The following is an 11,392-nucleotide window of genomic DNA, read 5'->3' as shown; positions in this document are numbered from 1 at the left end:
CACACACTGATAATACAATAAAGTCACACATCACAACAACACACACACACTGATGATACAATAGAGTCACACATCACAACAACACACACACACACTGATGATACAATAGAGTCACACATCACAACAACACACACACACTGATGATACAATAGAGTCACACATCACAACAACACACACACACTGATGATACAATAGAATCACACATCACAACAATACACACACACACCGATGATACAATAAAGTCACACATCACAAAAACACACACACACACTGATGATACAATAGAGTCACACATCACAACAACACACACACACACTGATGATACAATAGAGTCACACATCACAACAACACACACACACTGATGATACAATAGAGTCACACATCACAACAACACACACACTGATAATACAATAAAGTCACACATCACAACAACACACACACACTGATGATACAATAGAGTCACACATCAAAACAACACACACACACACTGATGATACAATAGAGTCACACATCACAACAACACACACACACACTGATGATACAATAGAGTCACACATCACAACAACACACACACACACTGATGATACAATAGAGTCACACATCACAACAACACACACACACTGATGATACAATAGAGTCACACATCACAACAACACACACACACTGATAATACAATAAAGGCACACATCACAACAACACACACACACTGATGATACAATAGAGTCACACATCACAACAACACACACACAAACTGATGATACAATAGAGTCACACATCACAACAAAACACACACACACTGATGATACAATAGAGTCACACATCACAACAACACACGCACACTGATGATACAATAGAGTCACACATCACAACAACACACACACACTGATAATACAATAAAGGCACACATCACAACAACACACACACACTGATGATACAATAGAGTCACACATCACAACAACACACACACACACTGATGATACAATAAAGTCACACATCACAACAACACACACACTGATGATACAATAGAGTCACACATCACAACAACACACACACAATGATGATACAATAGAGTCACACATCACAACAACACACACACACTGATGACACAATAGAGTCACACATCACAACAACACACACACACTGATGACACAATAGAGTCACACACAACAACACACACACACAAATACACACTTCAGATCAACTTTAAATAAGTCAAATATCCAGGTTGACTTTAAGTCTGAGCATCGATGCGATGAATGAAAAGTCGTTGATTCGTTACTTCGAGTCTGTGTCGGTTCGTGTTGATTTGCATCAGTCTGGACTCACACTTTGCATTTTCACTTTGTTGTCTTTGACTCGCCAAAGCCTTTCCTCTCCTCCTCCCCCTCCTCCCTCCATCCCTCCTTCCTCCACTCCTCCGTGGCCCTCATTAGGAAGTGTTAGAAAGCTGCTGGAGTGAGAAACCAAACGCCGGCCGTCCTCATTAGACCCCGACATGAGCGGCGACAAGAGGTGATGAGGGGGAAACAATGGAGGCTTGTGTACGAGGGCGACTCTGGCGCCGGAACAAAAGCAGTTGTTTGCATGTGTGCCGGCGGTCTGGGCTCGGGCCGGGTCCAGGTGCAGCGACTCTGGGCCCGGATCCATCACAACTCATCACACCTTTGCATGGTTGATGAGCCGCCGGTCGCCTCCACTGGAGCGACGCCGGCTGATCAAAGAGGCCGCGCTGCTGCCATGTAAATACTGCCGGACGGATTCCCGGCCCGGACACAAAGCCTTGCTCATTTACTAGTTGAGTCGTTGCTTTTTTTTTAAAGTGCTGACACAGCATTCATGAGACGTCTTGTTGCAGTCATTTTAACACACACACACTCAAGGACATGTCATTCAAAGTGTCGTGTAACTAAATAAATTAAAGTAGATTAGTGTTAGTTGTTAAACGACACTTGTACAATAGAGTTTGACACCCTGGAGTCTACTGACTCCTTCAAGAAACATCTTAAGACGTTTTTATTTGTTCAGGCTGTTCCTTGATTTTCTGGAACTCTTGTTGTGTTCTCAGTATTATCTTGACCTTTAAAGTATATATTTTATTAAGTATTATTTTTGATTGTTTAAGCGTTTTGTGACCTTGGTCTGGAAAAGCGCTATACAAATACAAATTACTTACTTACCCTGATCTATAGAAGCTTTAATTGAGAATATTCTTACCTTAACTTCATCCCAAAAAAGTATTATTGTATTAAAAAATATATGTTATTACGGAGATGTATTTTTATACAAAACCACTTATGTACACTGATAACTAATATTGTTAGACTTTAGTGAAGGTCATCTAATGATTAACTTTCATGACATGTAGTAAATGTTCTTCCTCTCCAAGATCATCATGACCATGTTTTCAACTTATTACTTTATAAAGTTGCTCTGAAATCTGGGCGAACGAGAGGTTACGAGAGTCCATTATGATGTAATAATGGCTTCACTCCTCCTCCAGCTGTAATCACGCTTTGTTTATATAACGAGTTACTTGGAGGTGGAGACTTTCGGGATGGATGACGCACGGTGACAAACCTCCACGTTTGACCAATCACAGCAGAGTGGGTGTTGTTATGGTCAACAAGATTTCATCTCCAGAAAGTGTTGTCAGTGGGCGGAGCTTAAGATCATTTTCTAATGTCAATATTTCAATGAAAAGAGAGTTTTGTACAAACACACACTGATGATACAATAGAGTCAAACAAATACACACATTAGTTGAACTTAAAGTTAAGATAAGAGACGGACATTGTTTATGTCAACATTTAAACAGAGACGTCCAAGAGTTTTTTAAAACTTGTGATCGAGATAGTTTGAGCCTCCAAGATATAAAAAGACAGTATAACACTAGAACGTTCTAGTTACAGACATTTTGTTAAAAACACGTTTGTTGGGTTGTTGTACGTGTTTTCAGTCAATGCTCGTCTTTTAAATGAACTTTATAAAACGTTTATACGTTCATAAATGTAAGATCAACCTAATGAGATTCTACATATGCATCCATTTTTTTTACTACAATTTTTAACTTCTTTCTTGTATTGAACTGAAAATGTACTCGAGGAATTGAACTTAAAGCACTAATTATACATGAAAAAACATTTTCCCTTAATAAGTGACAAACTGGTTTAAATCTATAGATAAACAGTTGTAACTCACAAGTGTTATGAGCATTGATTATTAATTCAGTTTAAAAAAGCAATTGTGGAAATTAATCAAGGCAGAAAAATACGATTGTTTTTTAGTTATTTTATCAATAAATTGAGTAATTTAGGTGTTTATTTCCCCCTTTTCTTTCCTAAAGTTTTCAGATCTAGTCAGTCTTCGGGAATTTGCTCACGTAAAAAGATTATTCTTATTATTTTATTATTGTTACCATTATAGACTCCAGATTATTTTGTTTCCTTTCGAGCCAAAAGTGCAAATGGTTTTATTTTCTTACAGAGTTTATTTAGATACTTTTCAATGTCTTAATATTTTCTTCATTGGATTCTTCCACCATGTTCTCGTCCCTCTATTGACTGCAGATCCAATGATGTCGATACTCGTCCGTGTCGATGCAATGAAAGTGTATTTGTGGTGTTTTTAAAGTAAATTAAATAATGTATCGTTTCACTTTAGTCAACGTAAATGACTATAGAATCCTTTTTGTAAACTAATCTCACAATCATCTTTTATGTCCAGTTATTTCTTTATTTCAAGACTGAAGTGAAAGTCTTTCATTTTAGTCGTATAAAAGTGTGTTTCCTCCTTTTAATACATTTGCTACAATTATGTTTCACGTCTAGAAGGAAAAAATAAAATAATAATTTTGTATTCTTGAGCAGATCTTAACAAGTGTTTATGAGTAACAGTGCAGACATGGCTGCAGTAATTACAGTGTGAAAGTCACATCAAACCAATGAAAGAAGATCACTCTTCAACCTGTCAATCAGCTTTTATATCAAGCAAATATCAAAAGTATTAGACATTAAAAGGCTCCTAAAGATTTCAATTGTGCTCAAGGGAATTCATTTGCTTCAGTTATCTGAGCCGCAGTTCAAGTCGAAACTTTTTTTATACAATTAATTTGCCTGAAAACCAAAGTAATGATGACTTTCTACTCGCAATATCGACACCGAAGTCTTTCACAAAGAAATAAGCGACTCAGGTCTGTAGCGTTTCACAGGGTCTGGCAGGAGAGCGTCGCTGTGAGGCTGTTTTCATAATCACAGATTTAATTTTCTCACTTGGACACGCGAGTAAAACCACAGGTTTTATGCGATCGTGTGAATAAAATGAAGTCAGTGTCACAGTCCAGGTGCATCAAAGCAGGTATAATTCCTGTAAAATCTGCTTTAATGAAGCTAAACAAAAGCATTTACCTCTTATTACTCTGGTATAATAAGGCTGTTATTATAAATAAATGTATGTATTGATGCTATTTTAAACCAGTTTTCATGAATCCCTTCCAAACTAAAGTTCTCGGATCTTCGGCGACGGCTCACAGAACACTCTGACGCACAGGTTTTCGGACTCGTTGCCCACATTAGCATCCAAGCCTGCACCTGACCGTGTGATAAGAAGAAGCCTCTTGTTGTGGGGCAGCAGGACCTTCCACTGCAGGCTCCACTGAACACTCTAATTGGCTCTTCTTCTAATGAAGGTCAAGTCTTCTTCAGGGAGCTTCAAGGTCCATTACAATTAAAGTGGACGACGTATGCATTTCCGACAACGCAGAGAAGATCCTATTTTGGACCCTTTTTTTTTCATTATACTGGTTCTTAATCATGTCTCACAATCGTTCCAGTTTAGGGACCAACCATCGCTAGTTGTTGAATCTTTTTCCCCCGTCATGGAAGATACAGCAGAGTGTAACCTATAGCTGATGCCAATGAACCCTTTGAATGAAAAGAGCTAAAATCGCTCCTTTGTTCTAGAAGGAAGCTCCACTGCAGAGAGATATCTAACCATCAACAAACTAATACTAAATCATTAAAAAAATTGTTTTCCTATTTACTGTAAATAATAAGTTATTGGTCTAGAAAGGTCTATATAAATAGAGATTATTATTATTATTATTATTATTATTTTAGTGTTGTTTAGACCGACTTGGATTAGCATCTATGGGTATAGTTATGCTACTACGTACTTTATTGTTATTATTGACCGTTAATAATGTAAAAAAAAAAAGTAGTTTATTAATGAATATGTACGTTTTTTTAATGTATTCCTCTCCAAGATGCAGTAAGTCCCACTTAATTAAAATAGAGGAGGATCCGTGTTCTGCATGTTACTGTTCCTTTAAAGGTCAGCTGATGTGCAGCAAGTCCCTCATCATGACCATGTTTTGAACTCATTACTTTATAAAGTTGCTCCGAAATCTGGGCGAATGAGAGGTTACGAGAGTCCATTATGACGTAATGATGGATTCACTCCTCGTCCCGCTTTGTTTATACAACGAGTCCCTTGGAGGTGGAGACTTTTCGGAATTGACGAACGTGAGGTGACAAACCTCCGACCAAGCAAAACAGGGTGGGCGGGGTTACGGTCAACAAGATTTCATTTCCAGAAAGTCCAAAGCGCTGAACAAAACATGCCTTTGCTGCACATTTTTAATTCAGAGCGTATGAACCGAACACTCGTGGATGAATGATCGTCAAAACATGAAACCCACTTTCTCACGGCGGTCCATTGTTCCAAAGACGAGTTTAAAGGTTTGGAGAGATTTGGGTGAAAACTGCCTCAGTTCGGACCACAACCGAGCAGATGTTCAGGGCCGGACAAAGACCTCTTTGAAGTTGTGTTACAAAATAGACACACAACGTGTAAAAGTGTAGCAACAGAAGTGTGTTAACCCTGGTCGTGCAAGTCCGTTTGAAAATAGCTTCAAGAAAACGTTTGAAAGGAACGATAAGACTTCAGATCAACAGATCTTTTCAAAAACGTCCCTCAAAAGAAGCGTCAACATTTTTTCCAAGCCCGCGGCCCCTCGGACTCATCTTACCGAGGGACCCATTGTCCGCCCCGGGCGACCCTCCGTCATCCCCGTCCTGCCGGCCTTTGATCCCGGGTCGAGAGTCCTGGTCCTGACAGTTTCACACACATGAACCGGGCCTGGTACCGGCTTTGATAGGACACGTGAGAGATCCGCTTTGTGCTCGCGGATCAGGGCAATTTGCAAGTGGATTCACGCAGAGAATGAGACCAAAGCGGCCCGGATAAAGAATCCCTCATCGCGGTTCCTGACGGGATGCGGATCCACTTTCTGTCCCGATGACACGATCTGAGCGCTCGCTGGAAAAACAAATGGTTTTATTATTCTGGATTCGTTTGGTTGGATTTCCTTGAATCCACGTCCAGAACATCATCCAGTATTTGTCTGTAGGCTCCGCGAGTGTCGGGGAAGGACGGTGGTGTCGGGTGGACACCGGGGCTCGCACCTGGGTCTGGGATTACCTGGCGAGAAACAGAAGGCCTCAATGGCGGCCACGGAGAAGACAGGTGAGCACACAGGCGGTCTCAGAGGTGAGCAGGAGTGCAACGCTCCGGTGCAACTGCTCTGTTACACGACAGGTCAAGGCTGGCTTGTGTGGTCGTGGGACTCGTGTCGTCGTCCGACCGCAGGATCCTGGAGGAAGTTTCCATGGAGATGCTTTGGTCGCAGGTGTGACTTTTAGTTTTGTCTCTTAGACATGTAACCCATGTTGTTGTACCTTAAAGTGTAACTCAAGTGTTGATTAAAGTGTGTGTTGTTGTGATGTGTGACTCTATTGTATCATCAGTGTGTGTTTGTTGTTGTGGTGTGTGACTCTATTGTATCATCAGTGTGTGTGTTGTTGTGATGTGTGACTCTATTGTATCATCAGTGTGTGTTTGTTGTTGTGGTGTGTGACTCTATTGTATCATCAGTGTGTGTGTTGTTGTGATGTGTGACTCTATTGTATCATCAGTGTGTGTGTGTGTGTTGTTGTGATGTGCGACTCTATTGTATCATCAGTGTGTGTGTGTGTTGTTGTGATGTGTGACTCTATTGTATCATCAGTGTGTGTGTGTGTTGTTGTGATGTGTGACTCTATTGTATCATCAGTGTGTGTGTGTGTTGTTGTGATGTGTGACTCTATTGTATCATCAGTGTGTGTGTTGTTGTGATGTGTGACTCTATTGTATCATCAGTGTGTGTGTGTGTTGTTGTGATGTGTGACTCTATTGTATCATCAGTGTGTGTGTTGTTGTGATGTGTGACTCTATTGTATCAGTGTGTGTGTTGTTGTGATGTGTGACTCTATTGTATCATCAGTGTGTTTGTTGTTGTGATGTGTGACTTTATTGTATCTTCAGTGTGTGTTTGTACAAAACTCTCTTTTCATTGAAATTAGAAAATCATCTTAAGCTCCGCCCACTGAAAACACTTTTTCTGGAGATGAAATCTTGTTGACCATAACCACACCGACTCTGCTGTGATTGGTCAAGCACAATGGTTTGTCATTGCGCGTCATCAATCCCGGAAGTCTCCACCTCCAAGGGACTCGTTGTATAAAAGAGGGGCTTGATTACAGCTGGCTGGAGGAGTGAAGCCATTATTACATCATAATGGACTCTCGTAACCTCTCGTTCGCCCAGATTTCAGAGCAAAGTAACAGAACGTATTGTTTTTTCTTTCGGTGCGGCCCAGTAACAGATGTCTCACAGACCAGTACCGGTCCCCGGGTCCAGGGTTGGGAACCACTGCTTATTGGTTATGAGACAGTTTTTGTCAAATCAAGGCAAAAACAACCAGATGCTCTTGAACTGGTGAACCTTTGTCGGTTCCATTCTGAGCCGGTGACCTCGTGGGACGTGGGCATGAGATGACTCCCTCAGCCGCCGGTTCCGCCTCGCTGACCCGGGTCGTCTGGCAGGAAGGTGGGCTGCTTTCACCACGATATGAAGTCTTAATAAAACGCTACGGCTAACAGCTGGTTACGGTAACAAAGCCACGAGAAAAGGACTCTTTGTCCTCGCGGGGTTTGACTGGACGTCACGCCGCTGACCTCTGATGGCCGCCTGTCTCCTGGACAGAGTCTTAAGATAAAGGGTCCCTTGAGAAAGTGGGTTGGAGACGCGCCAGACGCAGATCCAGGAATGTCTGCTCATTTCCTGCTCCACGAATGCGTTTCATTCATCAGTAACGTACAGGCGCTTGCATCGTAAACGAAGCGATGGCGAGTCGATCGAAGAGAATCAACTTGACATGCAGAACGACCTCGCGTCCCATTTACTTCAGGTTAGCTTTGGTCGGATTTAAAGTCTATTTACTGCTTTTTTTGTGATTAAATGGCCATTTCTTTTGCTGAATAAGTAAATAAACTAACTTTAGATCAATTGAATCCTCTTTAAATGTCCCTACCATCCCAGAGCTAATGTCTACAGTTAAAAGGTAAGCCAGAGTCACCAGAAGGCACAGAAAAGAAAACCAATACGTGTGTGTCTTGTATTTACCCTCCAAGTGAAATTATAAAAAAGGATTGGTCCAAATATTGACCCTAGTGGTATCCCATGAAGGGTACCGAAAGTTCGCTCAACTTTATAAAGTAATATGTTCTAACCACTTTCTGGAGATGAAATCTTGTTCACCATAACCACGGCCACTCTGCTGGGATTGGTCAAGCATGGAGGTTTGTCACCACACGTCATCAATCCCGAACTGACTCACTGTATAATCAAGTGGGGCGTGATCACAGCTGGCTGGAGGAGGAGTGAAGCCATTATTACGTCATAATGGACTCTCGTAACCTCTCGTTCGCCCAGATTTCAGAGCAACTTTATAAAGTAATATGTTCTAAACACTTTCTGGAGATGAAATCTTGTTCACCATAACCACGGCCACTCTGCCGGGATTGGTCAAGCACTGCGGTTTGTCACCACACATAATCAATCATGGATGTGACTCGTTGTATAAACAAAGCGGGCCCGTGACTACAGCTGGCTGGAGGAGGAGTGAAGCCATTATTACATAATAATGGACTCTCTTTCGCCAAGATTTCAGAGCCACTTTATAAAGTAATACATTCTAACCACTTTCTGGATATGAAATCTTGTTCACCATAACCACGGACACTCTGCTGGGATTGGTCAAGCATGGAGGTTTGTCACCACACGTCATCAATCCCGAACTGACTCATTGTATAATCAAGCGGGGCGTGATCACAGCTGGCTGGAGGAGGAGTGAAGCCGTTATTACATCATAATGGACTCTCGTAACCTCTCGTTCGCCCAGCTTTCAGAGCAACTTTATAAAGTAATATGTTCTAACCACTTTCTGGAGATGAAATCTTGTTCACCATAACCACGGCCACTCTGCCGGGATTGGTCAAGCACGGCGGTTTGTCACCACACATAATCAATGATGGATGTGACTCGTTGTATAAACAAAGTGGGCCCGTGACTACAGCTGGCTGAAGGAGGAGTGAAGCCATTATTACATCATAATGGACTCTCGTAACCTCTCGTTCGCCCAGATTTCAGAGCCACTTTATAAAGTAATACATTCTTACCACTTTCTGGATATGAAATCTTGTTCACCATAACCACGGCCACTCTGCTGGGATTGGTCAAGCATGGAGGTTTGTCACCACACGTCATAAATACTGGATGTGACTCGTTGTATAAACAAAACTGGCCGTGACTACAGCTGGCTGGAGGAGGAGTGAAGCCATTATTACATCATAATGGACTCTCGTAACCTCTCGTTCGCCCAGATTTCAGAGCAACTTTATAAAGTAATAAGTTGAAAACATGGTCATGATGAGGAACTTACTGCATCTTGGAGAGGAAGACTTTGACATTTACAACAGGAGAGTCAGGAAAGTATGAGTTTATCAATAGTTTAAATGTAATCTGAACATGCTAAGTTACCGTATAAAATCAAATATTGTGTTATTTCTGCACTTTATTTTCAGAGTGTTGTATCCTAAGCTGTGGTTACCTTAAAATTGGACCATTTTCCTCTGCCAGCGTTGATAAGTAGGACATACCTTGGGGTAGGCCTGATATGGTTCGCAGAGCGGCAACGATTTGACGGATAGTTGTGTTTATATTTATGACTCATGAATGTGCAGTATCAGGTGGGAGTGAGGGAAACATTAGATATTTTTAGACGTGCAGACGGCTGACAAAGCTGCTATTGTGTGGACTGTCTGAAGGCGGGCTGGTCCACAGAGGGATGCCATTGTTTTATCATGTAACGTTACCAGTGATCCGTTCACTGATAGGTCCCAATGTTTGGTAAAGTAAGACACAAGTGCATGAGAGGCACTATTAGGTCACCTCTGCTCTGCACTGTGTCTGCGCCGAGTCCTGATGGGAACAAATGAAGGCGAAAGAAGAAACCACTTCTTTACAGACGGCATCTGGAGGGAAAAAAGGAAAACTGGAGGAAAAGAAAATGCCTGATGTAAAATGATACAGCTTTCTGGAGTGATGCCCGACTCGGTGCCATGTTCACATATTAATCTTGCGTCCATTCAACCGAGTTCTAAATGTATTTATACTGTATGTGAAAATAGGAAATGAAAGACATCAATTTAAATCCAGACAAGTTTTAAATATTCTTCTATTAGTAGAAAGAGAAATTTCCAGGCTTCCATTGCTGGTTTTAAAACTATGGTTTACTAGGAAAGACAGGCTCAGATTCTCTGTCAAACCATCAAGATATTTATTTTCCAACAGATTCTTCTTCTGCCACTTTAGCCCCAACAGTTGGATTCATATATAGTATTCCTATAACATCTTTTCTGCTTCTTGTCAAGCGTATGATCGATGACCCAAAGAAAAGTTTGGTCGGACCAATCAGCAACATCCCGTTTAAAAATGGACATCATACCTAAACCGTCTCCTCTGGTGTCTGTTCTACTCAGTAGTTGAATATCCATTAAGGTAACTCATCTTTAAAACCTTCCTTCACGGATTACTTTTACCCTCGACTTTAGTAACCCGAGTTAGAGTTTGTACCGTCTCTGTATCAACGTCAGCCTTGTTGTCGTTTCTCAAGAACTCTCGACGAGGCATTGAATCACATCGTTGGGAAAATAAAAAAAGACCACTCACACATACCTGTCAATCAGAAGGAAGTCTTATAGACTCATCCAGGTTTTGAGAAGTCACGTTGGATTTCATCAACAACACAGGCAAGTGGAAGTATTAGAGAAATTCATGGACTTTAAGAAGATGTCAGAAAATCATACCATGGTTGAACAACAAGGAAAACGAGGCTGGATTGTCTCGATCGAAACATTTTAACAACGAAATAAAGGTGTAAATTAAAAAGGACACTGTATTAAAGAGGCAGACAGACAGAAACTGTGTATTTATTTCCATCCTACCGTGCTGTCTT

The sequence above is a fragment of the Callionymus lyra genome, chromosome 2 (genome assembly GCF_982586985.1).
Source record: "Callionymus lyra chromosome 2, fCalLyr1.hap1.1, whole genome shotgun sequence".
NCBI classification, from domain to species: Eukaryota; Metazoa; Chordata; class Actinopteri; order Syngnathiformes; family Callionymidae; genus Callionymus; species Callionymus lyra.
The sequence above is the reverse complement of the archived record's forward strand: the minus strand, read 5'-3'. Positions refer to the sequence as shown.